Source organism: Crocodylus siamensis, chromosome 1 (genome assembly GCF_052110815.1).
Source record: "Crocodylus siamensis isolate JL-2025a chromosome 1, ASM5211081v1, whole genome shotgun sequence".
NCBI classification, from domain to species: domain Eukaryota; kingdom Metazoa; phylum Chordata; order Crocodylia; family Crocodylidae; genus Crocodylus; species Crocodylus siamensis.
The window spans coordinates 199,660,056-199,686,773 of NC_143395.1; the positions used below are offsets into that span (position 1 = coordinate 199,660,056).

The following is a 26,718-nucleotide window of genomic DNA, read 5'->3' on the forward strand; positions in this document are numbered from 1 at the left end:
AAATAGCCCAGTTAGAATGGGAGCTGGAGATAGAAACGACTCAGAGTCCATGCAGAGGGCTGAGCGCAAGAGAGGGAGGACTGGATAAGGGAACTACAGGAGGAATTAGAGAGTTGGCAACAGAGAGGTAGCCAGGCAGAAGACTTGGCACGGGAAATGTGGGACAAGCTGCAGGAAAGCGATGCACAAGCAGCAGAGATGGGTAAGCTGTTTTTGCAGGAGGTGGAACGGATTAAGATGTTCCAAGTAAATTATGAGATGTTGGAAAAGCAGCAGCTGTCCTTGGAGGGAGATCTAAAGGTCATAGAGAGAGAAAAGGAGGAGATATGCACCCAACTGCAGAAAGTGGAGAGAGAAAGAGACGAGTTGGTGCATCAAGTGCAATCACTCGAAACCCGCTTAGCAGATAGCCAGGCTAAGGAGGTAGAGATGAACCGGGGAAAGGAACAGTTACAGACGGAACTGCAGAATAGACAGAGAGATCCAGAGGTTGGAAACTGAAAATGGGATACTGCGAGAGGAAAATGGCCAGATGGTTGCAAAGACACAAGACCGGGGAGGTTTGAGGGGCCAGAAGAGAAAGTGACGAACTGGGTAGAAGTAGAACAAGGACCTCAAACCATAGCCACTGCAGACATAATGCGGGGAAGGTTGGAGGTACTAGGGAATCAGCTAGCGGAATATGTGGGGGCAGAACGCCAAGGGCAATACCAAGAGCTAGAAGTATTGAAGGAAGCTTTGAAGGGAGTAGAGATTCTCCTAGAACCTGCCCAGGCTAGGATGCTGCACCATTCAGAGCCAGTAAAGTTCCCCGGAGAGCAAGGTTCAGAGGATCTGCAAGAAAACCATGAGTTATGTACCAGTTACAGAGGGTAGAAGGAGGAAAAGAACAGCTGGTAGGACAAGTCCCATCCTTTGAAACTCGCCAGGCAGACAGACTGGCCAAAGACATAGCACCAAGAGCAGCAAAGGAACAGCCAGAGGAGTTTCCCAGGGCCAAGAGTCCAGAAGGTCCTAAAGAGGAAGCTGGGCCGGGGCAACTGTGGAAAAGTATCAGGGAAGGGAGTCCTCCAGAAGAGAAACTGGGCTGCTTATGAGAATAGACCCTGTTAGCTCTCCTGGAACGTTGGGACCAGAAATGGAACCAGTGGCAGAGGGGTTGCATGAATGAGATGAGCCAGCTATGGCAACAGCTAAAGGAATGGGCTCGGCTACAAGTTGAGAGAGAAAGCATAGGGCCCACCCAGGAACAACTAACGGGGGTAGACTTGGGGGATGTAAAGGTGACAAGGAAGGAGGAACAAGTTCCACCAGAAAGTGAGGCCTACTGCTTGAATGGCCCAATGCTGAGGGCAATCGGAGCCCAAGGTAGGTCGGGAAGGAGGGGAGTCAGTTGAGCCCATCGAATTAGCTGGTGCCCAGGGACAGGAGATCAGGAGGAGGATATGACCGGCTGGAAGGGGATCCTGGCCTGAGAAAAGACCTTGGGTCTATAAACAACATCCCTAGGCAGGTCACCTGGGGGAGGCTGGGGAGCATCGTTGAGGAGAAAGTTGGGGGAGTAGCTCATGTCACGATCTACAAAGGGTTGGTAGGAAGATCCACGATCCAGGGGAGGACTGAATTTTGGAAAGAGGAATATGCCCAGAGGGCATTAAGGAGGCAGTGGGAGATATGGGGAAGGCTCCAAGATCTCCAAGGAACTAGAGAGAGACAAGAGAACGTACAGCTTGCCCAGAGGAAGGGATCCAGGGGTGTGTGAAGAGAAAGTGGAAGGCCCCGAGGAAGGAGAGAGAGAAGACCCCCAGGGGGTAGGCCGGGTCTCGACTAGCAAAGAAGGTGATGAACCAAGGTCAGCTAGTGTGGGGGGGACTGCCTGCAGCAGGGCAAATCCCAGAAAATCCCACATGGTGCGCCTTGGGTAAAAAGTGGGTAGGAGGCGCCTTAAAACCTCCACCACTACAGGTTGAGACGATCCAAGGACGAGAACCCGGGCCTGAGAGATCTGTGATAGAAGGCACCATGGACAGGAATGAGGACTTGGCTGGGTGAGCTGGAGTTAAAGGGGGGGAAGGTGTCGCAGGGCACTTAAGTGCCCTGTGCCTAACATGGAAGTGACCTGGGAGAGACCCCTAGTGGTGAGAAGGGGGAGGCTCAGCTGCCAGTCACCAGGGCAGCACAGGTTCGGGTTGCCAAGACAACCAGTGAATACCAGCTGATGGGAAGGGGCAGAGCTTGACCCTTCTTAAGCCCAGGACTGAGGCCAGTTCCCCTTTCCCTGCCAGGGAGCTTGGCCAGTGTAGGGAGAGAGGAGAAGCTACACTGCCTGAGCCTCTCCTGGTTGCTGCCTGGGTTGGAGGATTTTCCCGGTAGGGATTACACATTGGTCTGACTATATGGTTTAGCTTTATGTTCTAGCCAGGAGGTGTAGGTTTGCTGGGTTGGCTGCTGGTAGTGTTTCCGTTTGTAGTTTCCTCAACCAGAGGACCAGGTGAGGCTATAAGGGGTTGGAGAAGGCCTCATGGTAGCGTGGAGACCCAGTGCCAGAGAGGGCGCAGCATTTAGGGGTGTATCGACCCTGGCCCCAGTGCGGGCCACAAGAGCAAGAGGGGGCCCCAGTGCGGGTGGCGACCGCAGGAGAAGCCAGGGAGCACCCATGAGGGCTCAGGCAGACAGTAAGGTGAGCCAGAGAGCGTCCGTGAGGGCATGGGCAATGGAAAGAGACGAGCCCGGGGACCCGTGAGGGCACGGGTAACTGTGGGATGAGCCAGGAGGTGCCCATGAGGGCACCAAGAGGAGAATTGACCAGACAATGTCCGGTACACCTGTGAGGCTTGGGGTGTGGTATAGGGGTGGTAGGGGCTACGCGTGGCTCCTAAGGCTTTAGTACACTGAGTCCCTGAAGGCAGGGCACAGCCTGGGACATCTTAGGGCACTGTGCCAAAGATATTTTTTTTTTTTTTTTTTTTAAAAAAGGCAGCCTCCCTTTAACAACATTTCATCAAAGATGTGGCGGGCGAGATGGTGAGGGTGCGTTGGCACCAGCTTGGCATGGTAGGGGGCGCTAGGGGAGTTCACGGCACCCCTAGGGCGCGCCCTGCCACACCCCCCTTCCTCCTTTCTGATTTGCAGACATAGTTCTGAAGCAGCCACTTCTGCTTCAGCCTGCTCATGTTTGCACTTCTCTATTTCTAGCTCTCATTGTCGACAGGCAGCTCTCCCTCTCACCTTCTCTGAACACAACTGCCTGGTAAGTGTTTCCTGCTTTAATCCCTCTACGGTTTGTGTCTCCGCCATGATTTTTCCAGTCCTTACTTTTCCTTTTGTCGCTTCCCACTGGGATGAAGAATCCCATATTAGGGATGCGGGTCTTCCCCTGTGCATGGCTGTTGCCTTGCCGGTGCACCACTGTGTAACAGGTTGCAAACCCACTGGGGTGACGCTTCCTAGTGGAACTGCAGCTCCTGTCTGGCTCAGGCTATATGACCTTTCCCTCTAGTTTGTCTACCATGCCTTGGTCATACTATTCAAGAGTGATAAGGGAGGCTACCAACAGGTCTCAGAGTGAGCTTCAATCTAAATAGTTCCCTCCTGGCTTGATTTAAGCCCCTGCAGGGGACCTGTAGCCTTAGGGGCAAATTTGCATGGCTCCTTGTTTCTTACACCACACCCCAAACCTCATGGATTACATTGCAATGTTCTCTCCTATTGGGGCTTCAGGCTCCTCAGCCTCTACTCCTTTACTCTTGCTCTTAAGCCTAGGACCACAGCATCAGACCTACCTTGAAAGCACTAGTGTCCATCTACTACCTTCAGTCTCCAGACCCCGAGTCTCTGCCTGCCAGGCTCCTGACCCGCTATGGTTGCACTCCTCTGGTTCTGGGCCTTCCTTCAGTTTCTGGGTCACTGACCTCTGTCTGTCAGGCCCTTGACCAGCTATGGCTGCATTCCTCTTGTCCTGGGCCCATGGACCCTATCTTGCTATGCCCCTCTCAGGCACTGGGCCCCTGGCCCCCATCTACTCTGCAGCCTTGCACTGCCCCCTTCACTGGCCTTGATAGCTTAGGCCTTGAGCCCACCCCTGACAGACACTTCTGCCTTACAGCCAGCAGGTCCTCCCTGCATGGTGGTTGGGGAGACGCTACCTGACCAGTGCAGCCTCTGGCTTTATATAGCTTCATCCTGAGCCTTCTTCCAATCAGGTGAGCCTCCCATTACCTCCCCTCTGCTACCTGCAAGCAGTCTCCCAGGCTTTTTGCTCCCTTAAAGGAAAAGGGACATCCCAGTGCCCTGCTACAATGCCACTCACAAATAAATTACTTGACAATACAATGCCAGAGCAAGGCATGTGAACATTCACCCATTTAGAGAATTAATGACAAATGACCTCCCATCAGAAAACTATCAACTTGAAATCGGATGAGGTCTGCATGTTTTAATTGATATAAATGCCTGGAATTGTTTCACAGGTTATTAAAGCAGAGCAATAAGAGTCTTATTCCATTTGGAGGATGAACACTTCAGGCTATTAACTTACATGCATCTTGTTTGCTTCAGAATTGAAATTGGTTCCCTTAATTGCATCTGCATAAAGCAAATATCTTGTGCTCTATAGGCCTGATTTGAAATGTACACTGAAATTAAATGTCTCAAGACTTATGCAGACCTAAAGTGAGTGGCATTGTGTTGCAGGGATGTAAATGATGTGGTTTACAGTGTAATTGGGATTTTTGTACAGAAAAAAGAATTATGAGAACCTCCTTTTTCTTTTGGCTTTCGTCCTCATTTCTGTAATATTGTACCATCAATTAAGTACTGCTTTGTTCTCTGTGAAGGGAAGAGGCTTATATTCAAGTTGGCTCTAAGAAAAGTATAATTGCCTTGCAGCAGTGGTTTCAACCTTTTTAGGCTTAAGGCACCTCCTTGTTAGACTCAAGAAACCCATTCTAAAATACCACCTCTTAGTTTTCACTCACTACTTGAATTCAGAAAAATACTAGAGCAATTCTTCTGTTGCAAAGAACTCGGAAAGACCAGAACAAGCCAGAATATTTTAAACACTGGATTCCTACTTGAAATCTGTGTTCAGCTTGTTAATTATGTTTGCTTACCTAACAATGCTAACATTTGTGAGGCATCCTGTGGCACCCTTGAAAGGATCTCAAGACACCCCAGGGTGCCACAATACCCTGGCTGAGAATAATTACTTTGGAGCTAATGGAATTTCTTCTGATAAAATGAAAAAGTAGCTCTAGGGTGAAAACTATGAACTTTTTGCCTTGATCAAATCTCAGGGCTACTTTCCTAGTTTCCTTGCAAGGGAGTTGCAACTGGCATGGGTTACAAGAGAATATATAAGTGGATGTTGGCTGCTAAATAGGCACCTGTTTTTAAGAAAGACCAAAGAGCAAATTTGCTCCCAGTCAGCTGGACAGCAGGGGGCAGGAGATTTGCTTTCTGCCCCCCGGAAGTTGCTAGAGCCTGGGCATAACAATGCACCCCTTCTGGGCAGCATTGTGGTGGCAGAATTGCAGAGTGGTGGCTGGGAGACTGATTGATTGATTGATTGCAGAGCTGGAAACAAGGAGCTGGGGGTTGGAGCAATCTGTACAGAGAGAGTTTCCCGTATAACCTGGAGCTGGCTGGGACCTGCCTTTGACCAGGATGGTCCTTGGCTAGCTCCACGCTGTGCTGGGAAGTCTGTGCATGAAGCCTGGAGGTGGCTAGAGACTTTCCCATTTTGGACAGTCCCCAGCCAGCTCTGGGGTGTATATGCAGATTTCCCTGCACAGCCCAGGGCTGCCCCCAGTCAGGAGCAGGTCTCAGGCCCACAGATTTCCCAGCCCCATGGTGAGGCAGCTAGCAGTGAGCCCATAGCTGGGGAGGGAATCCCCACACAGTTAGGGGCTCACTGCTAGCTGCCTCACTGTGGATCAGGGCAGGAGGCTAGAACCTGCCTCTCCCCTGCAGCTCTTTCCAAGCTCCCTGCTGCTGGGGCAGAGGGACATTGTCCCCACCTGGGCTCCACCACTGGAGCCCCCTGGCAGCAGAAAGCTCCTGGGGGCAGGGAGCAATCTCCCAGCCCTTGCTAGGAGACATCCATCTCCTGGCCGTATACATTCTGCCAGCCCCTGGTTCTCTGTGTACCCATTCTCCAGACCCCTATTAGGTTAACATAAACAGATCTCAGCAGTTCAAGTGAATTGGCTTTCCAGACCCCCTCTCCCCAGGATTAACATAAAAAATACTCAGTGCTTTGCATGCATTCACTTTCTCTGTCCACCTACAGAGGGTCCACTTCCCAAACAGCAGCTCCTCTCACTAGGCTTATTCGTTCCTTTCTCCCCAGAGACCTTTACCCCTCTCTGCTGCCACAATCAACCCATTCCTCAGCCCTGGAGGAAAGTTTTTTATATACCAGTCAACGCCCCCCCACTGGTCATCTAACTGGGTTTCTTGTTCACCTGGCCCAAGGGCTGCTAACTTTTCCCCCCACACCATTTAGCTGCTGTGGTATAGAGAACTTTTTGCGGACTAGACTCTGTAGGGGATGAATTCATAACCCAGGGGTAGCCAGTACCATTTCTCCTTAGGCAGTTTCTGCTTTCACCTGCAGTAGGTAGCTTGTTTCTTCATGTTCAGCTATGTATTGGTCCTAGCAGTCAGGGACTCCCAATATTTTGGCTCTTTTGGTAAGACTACCCTACTGCAAGTAATTGCTCCATTCCTCAAGCTAAAAAAATTCTGGTTTTAAACAAGTCTTGCTGACTTCTTCCCTAGTCCTTTCTTTGTTATAACAGGGTTAAGGTTTTCTGTTACAGTCATCTGCATTAGTAAGTTTCATCAAGGTTAAATAGGTTCATGCAGAAGCTGCTGCTCTGAATATTTCAGTAGTTCCTTTTCTGATAACTTCAACAATGTGTGTGAAATGGAGGAAGTGAGGAGAGTAGATCTAAAGCTGTTGTAACAGCCTTTAGGTGCAAAGAGGAGAGGTATGCAAGGAGGTGGTGTCTCTGCTGCTGTTCAGTCACAGGGGCTTTCTCAAAGGTGCTGGAAAATCAGCCAGATTCTTTATGGATCTTTCAGAACTTGCACACAAACTACGAACTCAGGAAACGTATTTAAACGAGGGAAACCTTAACATCTCAAATCCAGTTACTTGTCTATCATTAAGCCAAAGAAATTTTATTTTTCCACTAAATTTCACAAGAGTGCAAAGCAAATTATAACTTCTTTGCACCCACCCCACTGGCATAGTCAAAGGTTGAAGGTCAGAATAACCCTTCATGTCCTTGACCAGCTCCTGTTCCATTACTGTGGTATATGGAGCATTGAAGAGGTCCTAAATGAAAGGAGAACTGTTCCTCCTTCAGTCTCTCTCAAAACTAAGTTACCAAAACCCACCTCTTTTCTTGTATCAACCTGTAGTTTTATTAGTTGTGTAAATAAATGATTTGATAATTTTGGTGATCCTTGTTAACTCGGCCATCTACTGATTCTATCTCAGGTGTGACCTTGATTTGGCCATTGCACTGTTCCACCCTTACTTAGCCTAGTAAAATGAATGCAAGTTAGCCTTGCTGATCTATTTACTCTAACTTGCTTGTTCTTTTAACTAAAATCCATAAAAAAAGGAAACCGAACCAGTTGCCTTCTTCCAATTGCAACATAGGCTGGTTGTTCTGAGAACAAAAGTAAGTTAGCTAAGGTTTGGTTCTCTTCATAACTTAATTCTTTGTTCTACCTTAATTCTACCCAAAAGGATACGCAGTGACGAACTTGGTGAATTTTGAGACAGAAGCCCAGTTTCTGGTTGATAATCCATTAGGCTTTAAATGTCTTCCTTCCAGAGACCTAAGAACACATAACTCTCAGTTCTGCTGTGATTAAAGAATGGGGAAGTTCCCCCCCCCCCCCCCCCCCCCCCCCCCCCCCCGGCCCCAATTTGTTTCTGACGCCAGTGGAGCAGATGCAAAGAGGCTATGATTTGCTTTGCACTCCTGTGAAATCTGATGTATGAATAATTTCTTTGGTTCAATGATAGAGAAATAGCTGGATTTGAGAAGTTAAGGGTTTCCATGTTTAAATGTTTCCTGAATTTGCAGTTTGTGTGCAAGTTTTGAGAGATCCAAAAATAATATAGCTGCTTTCCCAGCACCTTTAGAGAAAGCGACTATAACAAAACAGCAGCAGATGCCACCAGAGTATACAACTGGACTAAGAGCTGTAAGTGCTAATTCCCTCTGACTTTTTTTTTTCTTACTCGCCTAACTATACCAACATCCAACACTCTCACAATGCACAACATGCACACTTCAGTCTGATTCAGCCAACCAAATCCTTCCCTTACAAGACTAAGGTTGTCCCATTTCTACTGAACACCTTGCACAGAGACATGGGGAAGGGGCTGACCTTTCAGAATAGTAAGATTTGGGACCCTAAGCTGTTAGAGGTAACTTTCACTCAGATAGGACATCACTCTTCCTGGAATCATATTCCTACAGCTAAAAATTAAGTTGGGGTTTTAGAACTCCTATCAGAAGCTGCTAAAATGAGGCTTTCATCACCTGCAATCACAACCACTACTAGAAGATGACTTATTTGGCTTCTCCCTGAAATTAACCATCACTTCAAGAGTTTGTGCTTTGAAGAGGTTGTGTATTACCCAGGTGCATTTAGCTACTCGGGTAAGATATACTAGTGAAGTCATGGTGATGATGCAGCCAGGACACAGCACGGAGAGGCCTAGTAGATTTTCATTGTGGCTAGGAGTAAGGATTATCCTGATCCAGTAAAGCAGGAAGTGCTATACCTGTGTGAGAGGCAGAGAGATGGTGATGATGGTTTGACACCTTAACTTGGCAAATAAAGCTGACAGAAGGCTTTGCCTTAGAGGGTCGAGAGAGAGCCTATATTTTGCCAGAAAGCCTGGATGCCCTAGAAAGTAGGAGAGCTGAGTTATTCCACAAAGGCAGTGCTTACCCCAGGATTGGGGCACAGGGAAAAACACTGACATCCAGAGTGACCAGAGTTGGAAAAACAGCCAAAAAAAAAAAGGGCAGTCCTAGCTTCTGAGAGTGGCATCTCTTAAAGAAGAGTAGCTAGCTATTGGCCAAGAAGCAGATAATGTTCCTCTAGCTCAGTGTAACACATGGATGATTTTTGAGAGTGTTAGATAAATGCATTTCTATATTTGAACAGCGATGAGGTTTCAACGTATAATTTAACCCTCCAGAGGTGGGGTTGAGATCCACTTTTGGTTGAGAACTGAAAGATGAAGGACCAGTGAAATACATTTGGTTTTCAAAAATGTTGCAGTTGGAAATAGTTTGCCTTAAAAATGAGTGTGAATCAGTCCCCAGTAGAAGCGGGCTGTCTAAAAGTACTTCCCAAATTAGAACCACGCTCGGGGAAGGCAAAACAAGTCTGACAGCTAAACCTGGAGAATGTCGGGTCCTGAGCTCAGTGTATTGGTTACTTACTGGTAACCACCTGTTATTGTCTCTGTTAAAATTGGGCTTCAGCCACAATGCTGGCAGGCAAGGAGAAATGGCTGAATATCTTGTGCAGAGCTAAGCATCTTTGCGCCTCAAGAACAGGACCTGTCCCTTCCAGTGAGCTTGAGCAGTGAGAATGAAATATATTTTATGTGCCTTTCTTCCCTTTCTGGACCTGCCTGTGATACTTGTGTGCTTTGCCGTGAGCACATAGCACCATTGCCTCTGGGCATATTGGAAGCTTAGGGATGTTCTGAGGCAGCTACCTGCTTGGTTTTGGGAATCCAGTATGCATGGAATGGGAACGAATGGGCAAGATGCATTTCATGGTGATACTTTCACATGTGTGCCAGAGAGTGCATACCAGCTGTCTGCTTCAAACAGGAAGCCCAGCGAGGGAGAGGAGGAAGAGAAAAACAGAAGCAAAACCTTGGAGGTGTGGAAGAAATCAAACTTCACGTTGTGGTTGAATCAGAACTGACAGAGCCAGATTTTCTTTATTTAGAGCTATACTGTGATCACCGGGAGAATTCCACACAGCAAGTCTGTTTCAAAGGATTTCTCAGACTCTCTAAGTTTTCAAGCGTATTTATACTAAAGACAGAGAAAGAGATGAAAAAATACACCTTGGAGAAACAAAACAATAGTAAATTACACAGAAACTTAGAACATTTACTTAAACAACTGTCTATGCATAGGGCTATCCCAAGGCATGCAGGAATACACGGGGCAAGATATCAAGATAACCCAAGGAATGCGGATTCCTTATCTCAGAACATTTGAATTAAGCAGTATCAGCATGTCTGGTCTTTGTCTGTTTTTTCTAGTCAAGTAAGCCAATTACTTCTACAGAGGTTAGTAGGAAGCACATGCACCAAAAATTAATTTTTGTTATGAACAGTGATCCCAGTGATGGTGCTTGTGTTACACAATTGTTCAGTTACCAGCCAGGAAATGTCATGGTAGAGTCCTGCATTGTTACTGTAGGAGAAACGCCTGACTTCATCCATCAGGTCAAAGTGAGGACACAAAGACAATTCAAGTGGCGTTAGATCTACAAGAAAGTTTTGGCCCACACTGTTAGGCAAGCTACTAGGAAACAGTAGTTGTTTCAAGTATGAAAACAACAGAAATGGCTTTTTTTTTTTTTTTTTTTTTTTTACTGTATTTACTCTTTGTAGATGGAGAGAGCCTGGGGCAGGAGCTCAGAACATCGCTCCTGGCACTGGCTGCAGACTCTGCAAATTGCTTTGATCAGATTGGGAACTAGGCCCTTTATTATGTGGATACTGAAGTGCACAGAGAACATCTTTATGACATGAGCTCAGATTTGGTTACTCTTGGATAGCAAGAGAGTGGCAAACAAGACTTTTGTGTTATGGAAAGGTTGGTGAGCAACAAAAAAAAGACTGAGAAACTTTAAATTATAGCTAAAGGACATCTAGACTTAGCATCCTATGTGTACACTTGTGTCACATCACATGGCATCACATTGTTGTCAGGCATAAGACGCTGGTGTCCCATGACAGAATCTAGAGATGAAAGTAAGTGTAAGTGAAATCTGTGCACTGATGCATAAGTACAGGAGGGCAGAGTTCAGGTTTGGGGTATTTGGGGTAAAAGGCAGTTATGTTTTCAATAGAGGGTCTGTAAAATATTGTTGTCCTTGCTGGATAACGAATGGGCTCAAGAACTACTGGTACATCAAATGTGTCTGGGGTGAGAAGTCAGCCTACCTGGAAATGCAGAATGATGTGGTGGAGAACAGGATCCCAGAAAAAGGCAAAGAGAGACTCCACTGAGAAATGTCTCCTTTGTGGCAAGGCTCTGGTTTAGGACAGTTATGCAGCTGATTCTTCTATATGAAGCTGAGATGCTCCATATGGCCGCTGGTGAGTAGCGTTGAGAGTGCTTGGACTGAAGCCACCAAAAGCACCTCTCTGAGGGACTCCAGTGAAAGTTTCCCTACCCAGCCCCAAAGCTATGGTCTCTTTAACTGAGGGAGGGAGCAACACCCTCTGACCAGTTCTCGCATTACAGGGGAAGGAATCCCAAAATTCAGACTCTCCCGGGCTTGGAGAACAAACTGCATGGCTTTTAATAAATGAGGGAAGTGGCTATTTACTAGTTACTCATAACTGTGAGAAGAGGACTGAAGTTGGATCTACTGCCAAAAGTCTCTGGGGCAGGAGCTTCACATAATATAACTTTATTTATGAATATGGCTTTCCCAAGTTTGTGTTTCTACCTCCTCACTGTAGAATTCTACTGGTTCTAAATCTGAGTAGTTTTAACAAGTAGTTTCATAGTAGCTAGGGTCAGGAGGGACCTGAACAGATCATCTAGCCTGACCCCCTGCCACAAGCAGAAACAAATGCTGGGTTCACAAGATCCCAGACAGGTGATCATCCAACCTCCTCTTGAATTTGCCCAAGGCAGGGGCAAGTACCACTTCCCTGGGAAGTTGGTTCCAGATTTTGACCACTCTAACTGTAAAATATTGTCCCCAATCTCTAACCTAAACCTATTCTCCATCAGCTTATTACCATTGTTCCTTGTCACTCCAGGTGGTGCTGGGGAGAAAAGGGCTCTACCCATTTGCTGATGATCTCCCCTGATGAGTTTGTAGGCAGCCACCAGGTCCCCCCTCAGCCTCCTCTTGCTGAAGCTGAAGGTTCAGGTCCCTCAGCCTCTCTTCATAGGGCCTGCCCTGTTGCCCTCCAACCAAGCGGGTGGCCCTCCTCTGAACCCTCTCAAGTCAGGCCACATCCTTCTTAAAGTGCGGTGCCCAGAACTGGACGCAGTACTCCAATTGTGGCCTGACCAATGTCACGTAGAGGGGGAGGATCACCTCTCTGGACCGGCTTGAGATGCAACTTTGGACGCATGACAAGGTATGGCTGGCTTTGCTGGCTGCGGTCTGGCATTGGCAGCTCATGTTCATCTTGGAGTCAACAGTGACTCCAAGATCCCCTTTCCATCTCTGTGCTTTCAAGAGGGGACTCCCCAGCCTGTATGTATGCTCTGGATTCCTTCTCCCAAGGTGCAGCACCCTGCATTTGTCTATGTTGAACCCCATCCTATTTTCATCTGCCCACTTTTGTAGTTTGTCTAAATCTAGTTGCAGCCTCTCTCTCCCTTCAAGTGTGTCCACAAGTAGGGAAAACATTGATCTTCAAAAGGCATCCAGATGATATTTAATTTCCTGGGTTTCCCAGTTGAGGGGGTTTGACCTGGTCATAGTATATCATATTTTCTTAAATGCAACATGCTCCTTTCCCTCAAAAAAAACATTTCCCTGAAATTGGGGGGCATGTATTAGCTGGGGAAGATGATTTTCTGCCCAGGACAGAAGCACCCTGCTTTGGTTCCTGCTTCACAGTATAGCAGCTGTGGGGGAGGGGAGGGGTATGGTGACTGAAACACACTACCCAGGGAAGGAGGGGTGAGTTTTCCACCTCTTGGAGTATAAAACCAGTGCTGGATATTGTTCTCAGAAAGTGTGCTTTAGTTAAATACAAGTTATTGGGTTCCGAATAAGCTGGATAAACTTCCATGGCCTGAGCTGCATAAGGCTGGACTGTCTAGGTAACATAACTTTTCTACCTGGCCTTAAATTCATTTGGGCTAACATTTCAGAGTAGCAGAGCACTTGCAGACCCTTTTGAAATTAATGGAAGATGCGGGTATTCAGTGTTGGAGTGCTCTCAATATGTATATATTGTAGTGTAGACATATTATATTCTCTAAAGTTAATAAGTCCAATAAAGCTGCTGATGGTAGTCTGTGCCAGTTGATTCCAGTGTTTTAGCTCTTGAAACTCAGTGCCCCTAAATAACCAGGCTTCTTGTAATCTGGTGTCTGTAAATAGTGGGTGGCCCACTAGCAGCTTTAAAGAGTTCCCAGAAGAGTAACCAAGGAAAGAAGCAAGGTATGAGCAGAACTGGGGCAGGTGGGGGGTAAGCTGGTGTGCTAGGGCTAGAGCCAAAAGGGCTTCCTTTCTAGTGCCTGGGACAGGGTATAAGGGCTTGAGTTTTTGTTTGCTTGCTTGTTGCTAAAAGCTGTGCTTTATTTGGGATAATTTCCTGAGAAGCTCTTCAAGAGCAAAACCTTCCTATGATATGTTTCAAAGTAATGAAAATGTTGAAGGCCAGATTCACTCAGAGAGATGGAAGGGATTTTTCCCAGGACCACAATACAGCCAATGCCAATTGGCCAAAATCAGAAGTGAGGTCCACAAAAAACAAGGAATTGGCCTAAAACAAGAGACCTTTTTTTGTTTTTTTGGGGTTTTTTTGTTTTTTTTAAACTTCCTGGCTCGAGTCTTTCATGGTCATGGCTTCAAGTTTGCCACCAGGAGGCTTGGAAATCTTTTGTAAGGGAAAGCCAAGAGCCTTTTGTAAAAAGAGAACCCAAACAACAACTCTGTGACTGCTCCAACCTGGCTCCATGTGCTATACCTGAATAAATCCCAGAGATGATTATTCCAGAGTTAATTGTTCCTGGGCGCACATTCAAACAATGCACCTGGGAGAAAGTCTCCAGAGCAATAATCTCTGGAGTTTATTCATGCACACTAATTGCACACAGATGTGCCCAAGATTAACTTTCAACGAAGATGAAATAATAAAAACATAATTGCTTAGTTTTTTTCCTTCTGAAGTGGTTTATCCCTGACAGGCTGTTATGATACAACCTCCCCACGGATGGCTGTGATGTCCCTAGGGCACTGTGACCATGCTGGCTCTGCCCTATGGGCGCCTACTAATCTCTCCTGCCATGTCTTGCTGGCTTAAATGATGAAATCTGGAGGATGCCCTTAAGTTACTGCTCGGTCACAGTCCTGACAGACTCCTCTGAACCCTGTGGGTTGTTGGACCCCTTACTGGGTCTGACACTCAGGAGGTGCCTTACAAAACCCCCAAGCCTTATGGGCTAGATGTGCAGCTCCAAAACCATTCCTTTACCAGGCTCCATGCCTCACAGATGGTATTTAGACATCGTCTCTTATGATAAGGCCTTAGTCTAGTTCAGCCTCTTGTTGTCGCTGGACACTTAGCCTCAGTAATTGTGTCCTCCTGGCACCAGGGCTCTCTGCAAGCCCCGTCCCTGCACCCTCCTAGCTCTGGGGCTGTACGCAGTAGTGCGCCCCAATGAGTTCTCCTCCCCAATAGCCTCAGCCGAGTCCACTGGTATATATAACAATAGAAAACACAAGCCCCTGGGCTACAACACAATAACCTAGGGTCCACCCTCTATCCCTTTTAAGAAGGCAAGTTTCTCTCTCAGTGTGATGTGCCTCCTTCCCACCAGCACTTATGAGCTGCTACAGCCCTTTAAGCCTACCAGCATCAGAACAGACAGTCAAGCAGCTTTCTCTACATGACGTCCTTCCCCCTTGGCTGCTGCCAGAGAACTAACCCCCTAGTCCCCGCCCTGGGGTCTATCTGTGCCCAGGCCCTGCTGTCTTCTGGGCAGCTGACCAGGTGCAGCGCAGGCTAATTCCCTCATTAGCCTGCTGCCATGGCAGCCTGCACCTGTGGGGGTCCTGTGTGCTCCTAGGGCCCTCCCTCTAGGCAGTTTCTGCCCTTTAAAGGAGCAGGCACACCTTAGTGCCCTGTGACACAGGTAATGAAAACCTTGTAATCTCTAGCCTGCAATAATTACAGTAATTCTGCTTTGAAATTTATTTTTTCAGCCAAACAGACAAAAAATAAAATCTGAGGGCTAGATTTTGTAGTCACTTCAGCCTCCCTGTAATTCGTGCTGTTGTTACTTCAAAAACAAAAGAGGGTTTTCCTTGGCTCTGAATATTTGTTGCTTGAAAATCTAACTCCTTTGTTTGAAGACAAGGTAGTATACAGCATAGGGCTGGGCCTCAGGAAACCTGGGTTCTGGTGCTAGCACTACCAATTGACTTCTGGGGTAACTTTGAAAAATCATGTTACCTCTCTGCATCTTGGTTTCCCCACCTCTGCAATAGGGATAATATAAAGCAGCTTGAGATCTACTGATAAGTGTTGCATAAAAGGTAGGTGCTATGATGTTTCATTCAGATGTTTAATTGGGAGCTGTCCTCTTTAGGAAATCTGGCTTCAAAGAGCACACAATTAATAATCTGATCCAGCATCACTAGAACAAGCCTCTGCATTATAATTCAAGTGATTCCAGTTCTTGCAGGAGAACATTTTATAGCTCTCTCAATCTGGGCCCTCATGACACATGGGTTAATTTATTATTGGCAGAACTAAATTGTGTTATAAGGCTTCATTGTCTCTGTGGCTATGCATTCTCTCTTTCTCTCTCTGCTCTACAACACACCATGATTATATATGAAGTTTTACAAAGAAACACTGAAAACTTAATTCCATTAAATTTCCCTGAAGTGAAACTTCTTGTACAGCAGAAATATTAGGATCATTTTTATTAGATAGCTGTTCTGGTGTTTGGAGTCCATGCATATTTGATGATATATTGCCATGACTCCCAGCTTATTTTTACAATCAAACTTTCCCAATACTCAATGAATTAAAAAAAATTACAAAACAAGTTCTTTCTTCAGTCCCAGGAAGAAAATGAACAGCTTTAGGAAATATGAGTCCTGAGTTTTCTCTGGCCAGGCATAAACTGGCTTTTTAAGTGCTGTTAAACTTATTGTCTTTGCAAATCTGTTGTTTGCTACAAGTTTTTACACAAAGCAAATATAAATAAATAAGTGCCCATTGGATAGATGAGAACATATAATTCATGCAAAAGAGTCTGTGTTTAAAAAAAATATATAGTAAAGGAGTATGAATAATTAGAAAGCAATTAGAACAATACTTCTAACAACACAGCTTTGTCCTAATTTATCTTGGATATTTATACCATCCTCATTATCATAGTATATGGTCATCTCATAGTCTTTAGGGTATTTGTCCTCCTAACACCACTGTTCCATTTTACAGATGGAGAATTTCAGCAGATCAAAGACTAAGGGACAGATTCTACTCCAACAATATGATGTCTATGTGGACTTAGGTGCCTAAGTGTGATGGTAGTCCATGCTGTTCAGGTCCTTGACTGCTTGTGTAACATATTATCTGACCCTTGGTAGGTAGAATAGAATTTCACTTCAGTGGCGTGCCAAAGGTCACACAGGAAGAAAAGAAAAGAGCAGGGAACAGAACCCAGGTCAGTGGTTGACTTACTCGTTCATTCTTCCCCTCCTGGTTGCAGTGGTTGCTGCTATAGTAGATAAATACTGACCCCTGCTATATCACCAGGGATCCTGGTTTTCTCTGTTTAAAAATTGCAAATTCTCTGAGAAAAATCACAAATCCTCTGATTAAAAAAACCCCAAATTTTTTATTAAAACAAAACAACATTATATAATGAAACACACGTATGTATCTAGGTATCAATTGAACACAATGTTTTATTTGTATATTTGCAATTTTAAAGCAGTTTGGAAGTCTACCAGTGCCTCAGTCACTATAATAAAATAAATTCTAAATACCTATACATTTTGGCATTTGATTTTTGGGTTTTTTTATCATGGAAAATCAGAGCTCCAACTCACTCCTTTGCTCACCAGGATGCAGGTCTAGACCCCTCACTCCCCACCTGTAGCCCCCACACCCTGACCAACCCTGTTGGAGGGGGCTTCAGCTGCCAGGGCTACAAAGCCAGGGACCTGGGTCTGCAGCCCCCTGCTCCCACCCAGCAGCACCTGAGCCCTGGCTGCCACCTGTGGGAGGTGGCAGCTCCTGCAGTGGAGTGGAGCATGGAGCCTGGCTCCCTTTCCCCTGTAGGTGACATGGCTGGAGTGGAGCCCATTGGAGGCAGGGGGTGGGGTGGGGTGCAGGCTTCCTGCTGTGGGCTTGGGCTCCCTGCCAGGGCTCTAAGGCCGCACATGGCTCTAGGGCCCAAGCCCTATGCAGTGCCTGGGCTGGGAAGCAGCGCCAGCTTGAGCCCTGCCCAACTTATTCCCTCCCTCTCTTCCTTCTTCCCTCACTATGAGGGCTTCAATCCTCCCTCTCCTGAACCAGACTTACCTGCAGGAGCTTCTCTCCAGGCTATCTGGCAGCTATGCCCTTGTGTGAGCACATGCATGCACATGGCACCCCCTGCCTGACTCCCCTCCTCCTGCACCCCCCAGCCCCTTGCAGGTTGGAACTCTGCCAGCTTGCAGACAGCTCTTTGAAAAAGTGAAAGTTCTGCATGTTTCTCTGTTAAAAGGGAAAATTCACATTCCCCCCCTTTTTTTTCTGTGGGAAATGGAAAACCCAGATTCCTATATATCACAAGTGTAACCCTGGTCTCTGCTATAGATTAGTATCCAGTAAGAATCAGCTAATTACAGTTGCATAGCTGGTAGGGTCAGAAGGGACCTGAGCAGATCATCGAGTCCAACCCCCTGCCATGGCAGGAAAGAGTGCTGGGGTCAAACGACCCCAGCAAGGTGTACACCAATTTAGCTTTGGTGAACAGGAAACATCCCACAAGGATTCTTTTCCTGAACCTTGGAGTATATACTGATCTCTGTGGCTTTTTCTCTGTGCCTTACAGATAGCTTTGAACTGGATCTAGGGTTTGCACATGGGGCATGACACAGGGCTGAGTGAAGTTGATGGAAATCTTTCCTGTTGGGCTCTGGACCAATGAAATGAAATGAAAATAGATTGATGCCAGACAGGGAAGTTTTCTTTACTGTACTAGTGACAAAACGAAGGAGTGAGAGCCAGGCACAGCAAAGGCTGGGGCTGTTTGAGCTGTTGTGTGCCACTCTGCCAATCCACCACTGTCCTGCCATACAGTACTGCTGCTGCACCCTGTTTGGGCTTCCCAGGCAGCTTTTGCTTGGGTGTTCCAAACTCTGGGCTTCCTGCATTTCCAGTGTGCCTGGACATGGCTGCATGTGCTTTTTATGGCCTTCTGCGAATTAGCAGCAAGAGTCTACCATGGACAAGTTAATGCACTCACCCATAGATCACTTGGCTCTGGGCCTGTTCATCTTCATCAGGCTTATTTTTCAGAAAGCACATTATTTGTTCCTTTTGTCACCAACAAATGCTGATAACAGAGGAATGCTGGGAACAGCATTTCTGTGATGGCTCACGTGCCTTTGAGATGCACTATGTATTTAAATGGATGCTTTGCCTGAGGATAAGCAAACCCTTTTGAATTCCAGGTTCCGGTATTTAATGAGAGAAGCTCAGCATTTAAGGGGATTGAATCAACTCATCTATTTGCTTAAGTGTCTTTTCTGCATCAAATTAGAAAAAACAGTGCAAGGCAGGTACCATGAAGAGTATTTAAACGGACTGTGGGGAGAGAAAGAATTGTACTTCAAATTATGTCCTCTGCTTTGTGAACAACATCCAAGAGGAACAAACCAGAGCAGGAATAGTAACAACCCAATTCACTGACTGCATGTTGTCTGCATGGCACACCCAATGAAAAATGAAGAGAGAGCTGCCCCAGGTGCTGTTCCCAGAGTAGGTACAGATGAAGTAGATTTGACCAGATAACGCAACCTTGTGTGTTGGCTGGCACCTCAGAGTTGGTACCAGGAAGTCAACAATGTCAGAGAAGCCTATTTCCCTGCTCCCTTCCTCCTTGCTCCAGAGGGTGTAGCAACTGATTGCCAGTCCTTACTGCCAGCTAATTAAGCCTTTCCTCAGCTTAGGCCATTTGTGTATACAGCCTAGGCTTCTTGGTGCTCCTCATTCATGTGCTCCAGCAATGAGGAGTATTATGCATGGGATGTCCCTTGTCTAGTGCTTGCCCAGGCTTGAGGCTCACCTGACCACTCTGGGGATGCATCTACATGAGACATTTACTGCTGAGGTGCCTAATTAGCTTTTCAGTAAAGTCTCAGCATCTACATTTGCAGTCCTATTAGGCCACAGTAAATGAATAAATGCTACTGTAGATTAGTACTTGTAAACACAAATACTATCCTGTGGCAATGTTATTTACTGTGCTGCAACACACACGTAGACACTGGGGCTGGCTGCAGCATGAGGGTACTTCAGTATGGGGGCTGCCTGCTGGAGACCCCTGCAATGGAGCACCCTTGTACCTCAGCCAGCCCCTTTGCAGCACGTTGATTTGGGTTGGAGCAGCCTCAGTTTGCCAGGCTGACTCCTAGAGCTCTTTGCCAGCTGGGGCTCTTCCAACCCATATCAACATGCAGTCCTGGGTGCACATATAAACACAGTGCCTGGGAATAATAAACTCTGGTGCAAATTGTGTCAGTGTTTATTCAGTCAAATTCATTGCACATGTAGATGTGCCCTTGGAATGGGTGTTAGGACAGCTGAGTGCAAATGGTTTTCCTGTCCTGTGAAAATTGTTGTGAGGTCAAAAATGTTTCCATTATGAATTGGGATGAGAGTATGATCAGTCAAAGATTTTGAGCCAAAAAGCAAGAGAGACCCCCCACTCCCAATTGTTCATTGGCCAGGCGACTCAGCTGGATGGGGATCCACATACATGCTGCTTCTCTGCCAGGGACTCTAGCCTCAGGGTATGTCAACACAATGTGCTCAACCATGCCTCCAAGGAAATAAGTGCCAGTGCCACTCACCTACTCTGCAGATAGCAACTGCAGAAATAAAGGGGTGTGGATGCCCTGCAGGGAGTCCTAAGCTTATACTTTTGAGTGGTACCATGTGAACACAGTTGCCACAGGCTGTAAGATTTTCCAGGGTGGGTTTGCCTCAGCCTGTCCACATCGCATGAATGAATTGGGTAGAGCTGCAGAAAAGACATGTAAGCAAATAGATGCCTGCTTTTGACCAGAAATTCCCTCTTGGAGCCAAGACCTGTTCCTGATGACAGATTTGTCCAAATAGTTATGTCCCTACAGTAACTTCTTGTTTTGGTGAATCAGGGTTTTCTGATGAACCATCATTGTTGGACAATTCCTGACTAGCTTTCAGTGTGAGGTGTGGTTCTGTCTCCTTTGTGTGGCTGTTTGGTCCTAATCCAAGGGATGAGCTCTTTACTTAAGGGTCTGCTTATTCTCAGGCAAAACTGGAGTGACCAGGGAAGATGTGCAGGGGAGGAAGAGGGTCATGTGGTTTTGGGAGTGGATTTGCCTCTTGACACCACCCCATTCCCTCTGTTGCCTCAGCCACTCCCTGCTTCACCTCCCCCATCTGTGCTGCTGTGTGGTGAATTTGCTCAAGGAGAGGGCCATGTGCTTTTTTGGGAGAGGTGCATCTAAACCCCATCAAATAGTCTGATGTGCCCAGTCCTTTGCTCTAGTCCAATCCCTTGCTCAAGGCAGGATCATCCCTGACTAAAACATCCCAGCCAAGTGTCTGTCTGACCTGCTTTTGAAAATTTCCAAGGATGAAGATTCCACAATTTCTCTAGGCAGCCTGATCCACAGCCTGACCACCCTCACAGTCAAAGAGTTCTCCTAGGGCGTTTTTACTCATGCTCCAGGGGTCAGGGGAAGAGAGGGGCACTTTAATTAGAGCATCTCTGAGAGCCACTGTAATTAAAGCACCAGCAGCATCTCTTGTATCAGCATCTCCATGCTTCAAAAGGGTAGTGGGGACACCTTCACTACAGCTTGTCAAACAAACTTTAGTTAAAGCACCCCCTGCTGCCATTTTGAAGTGCAAGGAAGCTGATGACTAAGACAGAGGCTGCTGGAGGGCATCAATTAGCACACTCCAGCAGACTCAATTAATTGAATCTGGTCTGACACACTATAATTACAGCATGTCAGAGCAGCCTCTGTACATGTCGACAGGCACCCCTGTCTACAACTGAATCTACAACTGAAATTTCCTCTCCTGCAGCTTGAGACCATGGCTCCTAATTCTGTCCCCTATGGCTACATAGAAAAGCCTATCTCCATTCTCCCTATAATCATCCTCCAGGTATTTGAAGACTTATCAACCCCCTTTCCCCACAGTTTTTTCTTCTCCAACCTAAATAACTCTGGTTCTTTCAGCCTTTTCTCATAAGTCTTGCCTCCCATGCCCCTAATCATGGTTGTTGCTCTGTGCTGGACTCTTTCCAAACTGTCCACATTCTTCTTGAAAGGTGGAGCTAAAAACTGGATGCACCACTCCAGGTGAGGCATTAGCAGTGCAGAATAAAGCAGAAGAATTGCTTTCCTTGATTTGCAAAGTGACTCCTTTTAATACAACACAGGACACTGTCAGATTTTTTTGCAACAAGAGAACACCATTGGCTAACATTCAGCTTATGATCCACTGTAACACCCAGGTCCTTCTTTGCAGTACTCAAGCTTAGCAATTTATTCCCCAGTCTGTATTTTTGCATGAAATTATTGTGTCGCATGAAATTATTGTGTCCCAAATGCAGAACTTTGCTCTTGTCCACAATCAGTCAAATGAAATTCAGCATAGAGCATTCCTCCAGGGTATTCAGATCATTCTGGATCCTAGCCATAACCCCTGGAGTATCTGCTACTCCACCCACCTTGGCATCATCCACATATTTTCTAAATGTGCACTTGATCCCATTATCAGCGGTGCACTGATAGAGATTTTGGGGGCCAATACCGAAAGACAGTATTTAAGGAGGCATATTGGCCAATACCAATCTGATATCCAATACAGTTGCCTCCAGATGGTAAGTCCAGTGTGGTGGAAGGGGAGGTGGGAGAGAGGGGTCATGGGGGGGCAGATCAATATCTCCTGTGGTGAGAGAGGGGGCAGGGGCAGGCACTATTCAGGCGGGGTGGGGGTGGGCATGGGACAGGCGTGGCTTGTAGGTGAGGGCAGCTCACACTGCTGCTTGCACCCCAGGAGGGTGGGGCAGGGGTGTGTGCCCCCAGGTCTGCGTAGTGTGGGGCTGGGCTCAGAGTAGGCTCCAGTGGTGCTGAGAGGAGGCTTCAGTCACCCCAAATTTTGCTGTAGCTCCACTCTAAGCACTGCACTGCTGCCAGCCACAGCCCTGGCTTTTCCTGGTGTTTGGGTGGAGGCGGGATGTTCAGTTGGGGCTGCACCTGGCATTCAGTGGCAGTGCAGGGCTGAGAACAGAGCTGCAGTGAAATCTGGAGTGGCTGCAGCCTCCTCCCAGCGCTGCTGGAGCCCACTCTGAGCCCAGCCTTCAGTGAGAACAGCCATGCAGTGCCAGCTCTGGCTCTAACCTGCAGCTGCAGCCTGCCCCATGCCACGCAGATCCGGGGGGCACATGCCCCCTCCACCTTCCCAGGGTGCAAGCAGCAGTGGGAGCCACCCCTCCACCCCACGAGTTGTGCCTCTGTCCCATGAACTGCCCCTCCCCACCCTGGCTGGGCAGTGTCTGCCCCTGCTGCTACCCCCTCCCTCACTGTGGGTGGCATTGATTTGCTCCCTCCATGCCTCTTCCCTCCCCGCTTCCCTTCTGACTTAACAGCTGGAGGGTGTGAGCAGCGGAGTCCCCCAGGGATCGGTCCTTGGGCCGGTGCTGTTTAACATCTTCCTGTACCTGTACGAAGGTGTGGAGAGCACCCTGTTCAAGTTTGCTGATGACACCAAGCTGTGGGGTAAAGTGAATATGCCGGCAGGCAGGGACCGCCGGCAGGCAGACCTGGATAGGTTAGAGAAGTGGGCAGATCTGAACAGGATGCGGTTCAACAAGGACAAGTGCAGGGTGCTGCACCTGGGGAGAGGGAACCAGCATTATGGTTATAGGTTAGGGGCTGACCCTCTCAGAAGCACAGAGGCAGAGAGGGATCTTGGAGTCAGGATTGACTCCATGATGAATATGAGTTGCCAATGTGACGAAGCAATAGGCAAAACCAACCGCACCCTGTCATGCATCAACAGGGGCATCACTAACAGGTCCAGAGAGGTCTTGTTCCCCCTCTACACGGCGCTGGTCAGGCCACAGCTGGAGTACTGTGTCCAGTTCTGGGCGCCGCACTTCAAGAGGGACATGGAGAACCTGGAGAGGGTCCAGAGGAGGCCACTGGTATGGTTGGGGGCCTCCGTGGCCAGCCCTATGAGGAGAGGCTGAGGGACCTGAATCTCTTCAGTCTCCGCAAGAGGAGACTGAGGGGGGATCTTGTGGCTGCCTACAACTTTATAGGGGTCACCAGCAGGGACTCGGGGAAAGTCTGTTCACCAGGGCCCCCCTTGGGGTCACCAGGAACAATGGCCAAAAGGTGAGGGAGGATAGGTTTAGGTTAGATATTAGGAAGAACTACTTCACGTTAAGGGTGATCAGAGCCTGGAATAGGCTTCCCAGAGAGGTGGTGCTCTCACCTTCCCTGGAGATCTTCAAGAGGAGCCTGGATAGGCACCATGGCAGGGGGTCGGACTAGATGATCTGTCTAGGTCCCTTCCCATTCATTGATTCTATGATTCTATGGAGGCAGCTCTCCACAACACAGCATGGGCATTGATTGGCCAAATTATCGGCCCCATAGGGCTGATATCTGATGTAGACAGTTTTTTTCATATCAGTACTGATCCGATATTGGACTGATGTATTGGTGTACCTCTACCCATTATCCAAATCATTAATGAAGATACTAAACAATACCAAACCTAGGAGAGACCCCTGGGAAGCCCCACTTGTTACCTCCTTCCAACTAGACATTTAGCCATTGATGACTACGCACTGAGCACAATGATCCAACCAGTTATGTATCTACCTTACAGTACTTTCATCTAGTCTTAGGATGAACATATGTCCTGGACAGTCTCAGCATCACAGCCACTGGAGAAAACTGAAGCAAAAGTCCCAGATTGGTGGGAACTCTAGCTAAATGTGAGATGGGCAGGTGTCTCATGAAGTCCACAGGCTGGCAGTTCAGTGCCTAAGTCCCTCTTTGGGTGGAGCCCTACCAGTGACATTCTGTTTTTTTCTGGGTGTCAAAGTGGCCATTTTTTTGGTTGTTTGCAGGGCATTTTTTCATGTACATGTCCAGAGAAATTCTATTCCTGGTTGTTTAGCCTGGTGCATGTGGATGATTATATGTGATAGTATCAGTGATTCTCAACCAGGATCCTTTTAAAAGTGCTGTGGGGTGCTATGCAATAGTAGCAGAGTTATATGTGTAAACACCTGTACACGATTTGAAGATAAACTCAGATATTTCAAATAAGAATCCCTGTGTCCTTGTATACATGGTGAAAATTGGTCATTGGGGATTCATTTGCAGTTTAATTGTGTTATGCTGTGTGACAGAATGCCACCTGTGTTTCTCCCCAAAAACTCTGCTATATGACAATTTGGTTAACACGATCACTGCAAAGGGCAGACTCTTCTGCCCCATCTCTTTAGGTAACCCTGAGTTGTAACCTGAGCTGGATATATTCCTGGGGGAGGAGAGGAAACCTGCTCCCTTGTTGGCTACAAATGTCCAACTCAGGATCCTTGAAATTCTGGTTTATTAGGTGGATTGAAACACTGTAATGAAGTCAAATCATAAACCTTGGGGCCGGTCCCCTCATACACATACACATGCACACACACAGTAGCAAGCTACGCATGTTGGCGGGGGGGGGGGGCGCCAGAGCCGGGTATACCTATCCCACAAACACTGGGGTCTGCCATCGATGGCCAGTGGAAGCTTCTTTCAGCATAGTGTTATCCTCCAGAAGGGGGTCACCGGCTGTTCCTTCTGGCTGGACAGGTTGGGTGCTGGTCAAGTTAGAGATCAAGAAGGTGCTGCCAAGGGTCACTTTTCACTGCTTTTTATCTGTCCTTGCAGACTTTGGCGACTGCCCAGTTTTCAGGTTTGCCCAATCCAGGGGTCGTTGACCCTCATGGGTCTTCCCCCGCAGTGGCTACTGGATGGCACCTGTCAGCCACAGGGGTCATCCGCATGTACATGCAGGTTTGGGAGTCTGTTGATGAATTTTGATTAATTTACTGCTGTCATGAATAGAGCTCTGGCAGCAGTTGACCTGGAGATATTCAGCCCCAAAAGTTGGTCCCCGACATTGATTAACCTAGACTGGGGCTTCAAGTAAAGTTTAGAGAATTCCCGGTTGCTACATTGTCTCCTATTGATTTCTTCCCTTGATTGATCTGCTGTTTTTTATTATAGTAATTGCTGCTTGTTACTGAAGTCTGCTACTGTGTCACGCATTCAATCACTGATTCACTCGCTCTTTCAGCTGCCTGCCTGATATGGGGAAGTGGCGGTTTGATTCCCGTCCTTGTTAACATTGTTACAGTGTATAACTTACTTCTAAAACTAAAACACATTTAGTTAAAAGGCGAAGAGTATAAAATATAAGCTACAAGAGTAATGCCACGGCACACAAATAGAAAAAAATGCCAAAATACAAGTGGAGATACAAAATACATGCATACAAACTTTAAAACACAATCCCTTATCTTATAGTGAAAGAAAGAGGAAGGAAGAAATGGTATAAGAAGAGAAACATATCCAAAGAGGGGAAAGCAAATGCAGGCAAGAGGAAAAAGGGGGCTTTCTGCTACACCCTGACTGGTATCACATACCTGGGTAGGGGGCTTAAGCTCCCTATTGTTCTAAGCAATGCCAGCCTGACTGGGAGGGGGCTAGAGACCCTGCCAGTCTACCCAACATCAGTGATGCTTTTCAAATTGGTTGGCTGGCAGCCAACAGGTGCTGGCCTCCATTGGACCAGGTAAATGAGGTCATAAGGTCTATATAAATTAAGAACTGCCCAGGAAGGGGGGCAGTAGCCATGATGAAAATGTGGAAAGAGAAGCTGAACCATCTGAAACTTGCTCTCTCTCTTGAAATCATGATCAATGAACTGCCTGCCTCCAGAGGTAATCTCCACCTGCCTCTGGATGATACTTGTGAGTAAGCTACCTGAGATCTAACTAGATATATAGCTTTCAGTAACTCCAGATGCATGATCAAAGGCTACCCAGCCACCTTGTTTGCTCTATGGGCTTTCTCTGATATTGCTCTACCCTGTACCCTATTCCAAACCTACTTCTTGTAACCAATAAAGTTCTTCTTTGTACCTAGTATGGGAGACTTATTGGGAGAGGGTCTAGATTATGCCTGGGGGTCCCCTTGGTTTGGCTAAGGGAGACCACTATTTGTGCTTCAGACTGAGGCAAGCACCCCAAGTTCTTGCAGTGGGTCAAGCACTCTCAAGGACTACTAGGCCTGTAGTTCTCAGAGGGCACAGGCTCAGGATCAGTCCAGACCTTGGGTGGTGACGGTGTTACCCTCAGGCTAGCAGGTATGCCCCAGGAAGGGGATTGGCCATACACGAGGCACCCCCAGGGAGGCACTCGAGCCTGGAAG

At 47.2% G+C, this 26,718-nt stretch overlaps 1 protein-coding gene across 2 annotated transcripts in view; it reads left to right on the forward strand.

The window, feature by feature from the left end:
• Positions 1 to 3,173: 3,173 nt before the first annotated feature.
• LOC149873875 (oxidized low-density lipoprotein receptor 1-like) overlaps positions 3,174 to 26,718 on the forward strand; it is a 54,543-nt gene continuing 30,998 nt past the window's right edge. Inside the window, exon 1 of one of the 2 annotated variants that reach the window (XM_090031563.1) lies at positions 3,174 to 3,250. The gene's annotated coding sequence lies outside the window, so the exon portion shown is untranslated. The remainder of the gene's footprint in view (positions 3,251 to 26,718) is intronic. The other variant, XM_090031564.1, reaches the window with a different exon arrangement.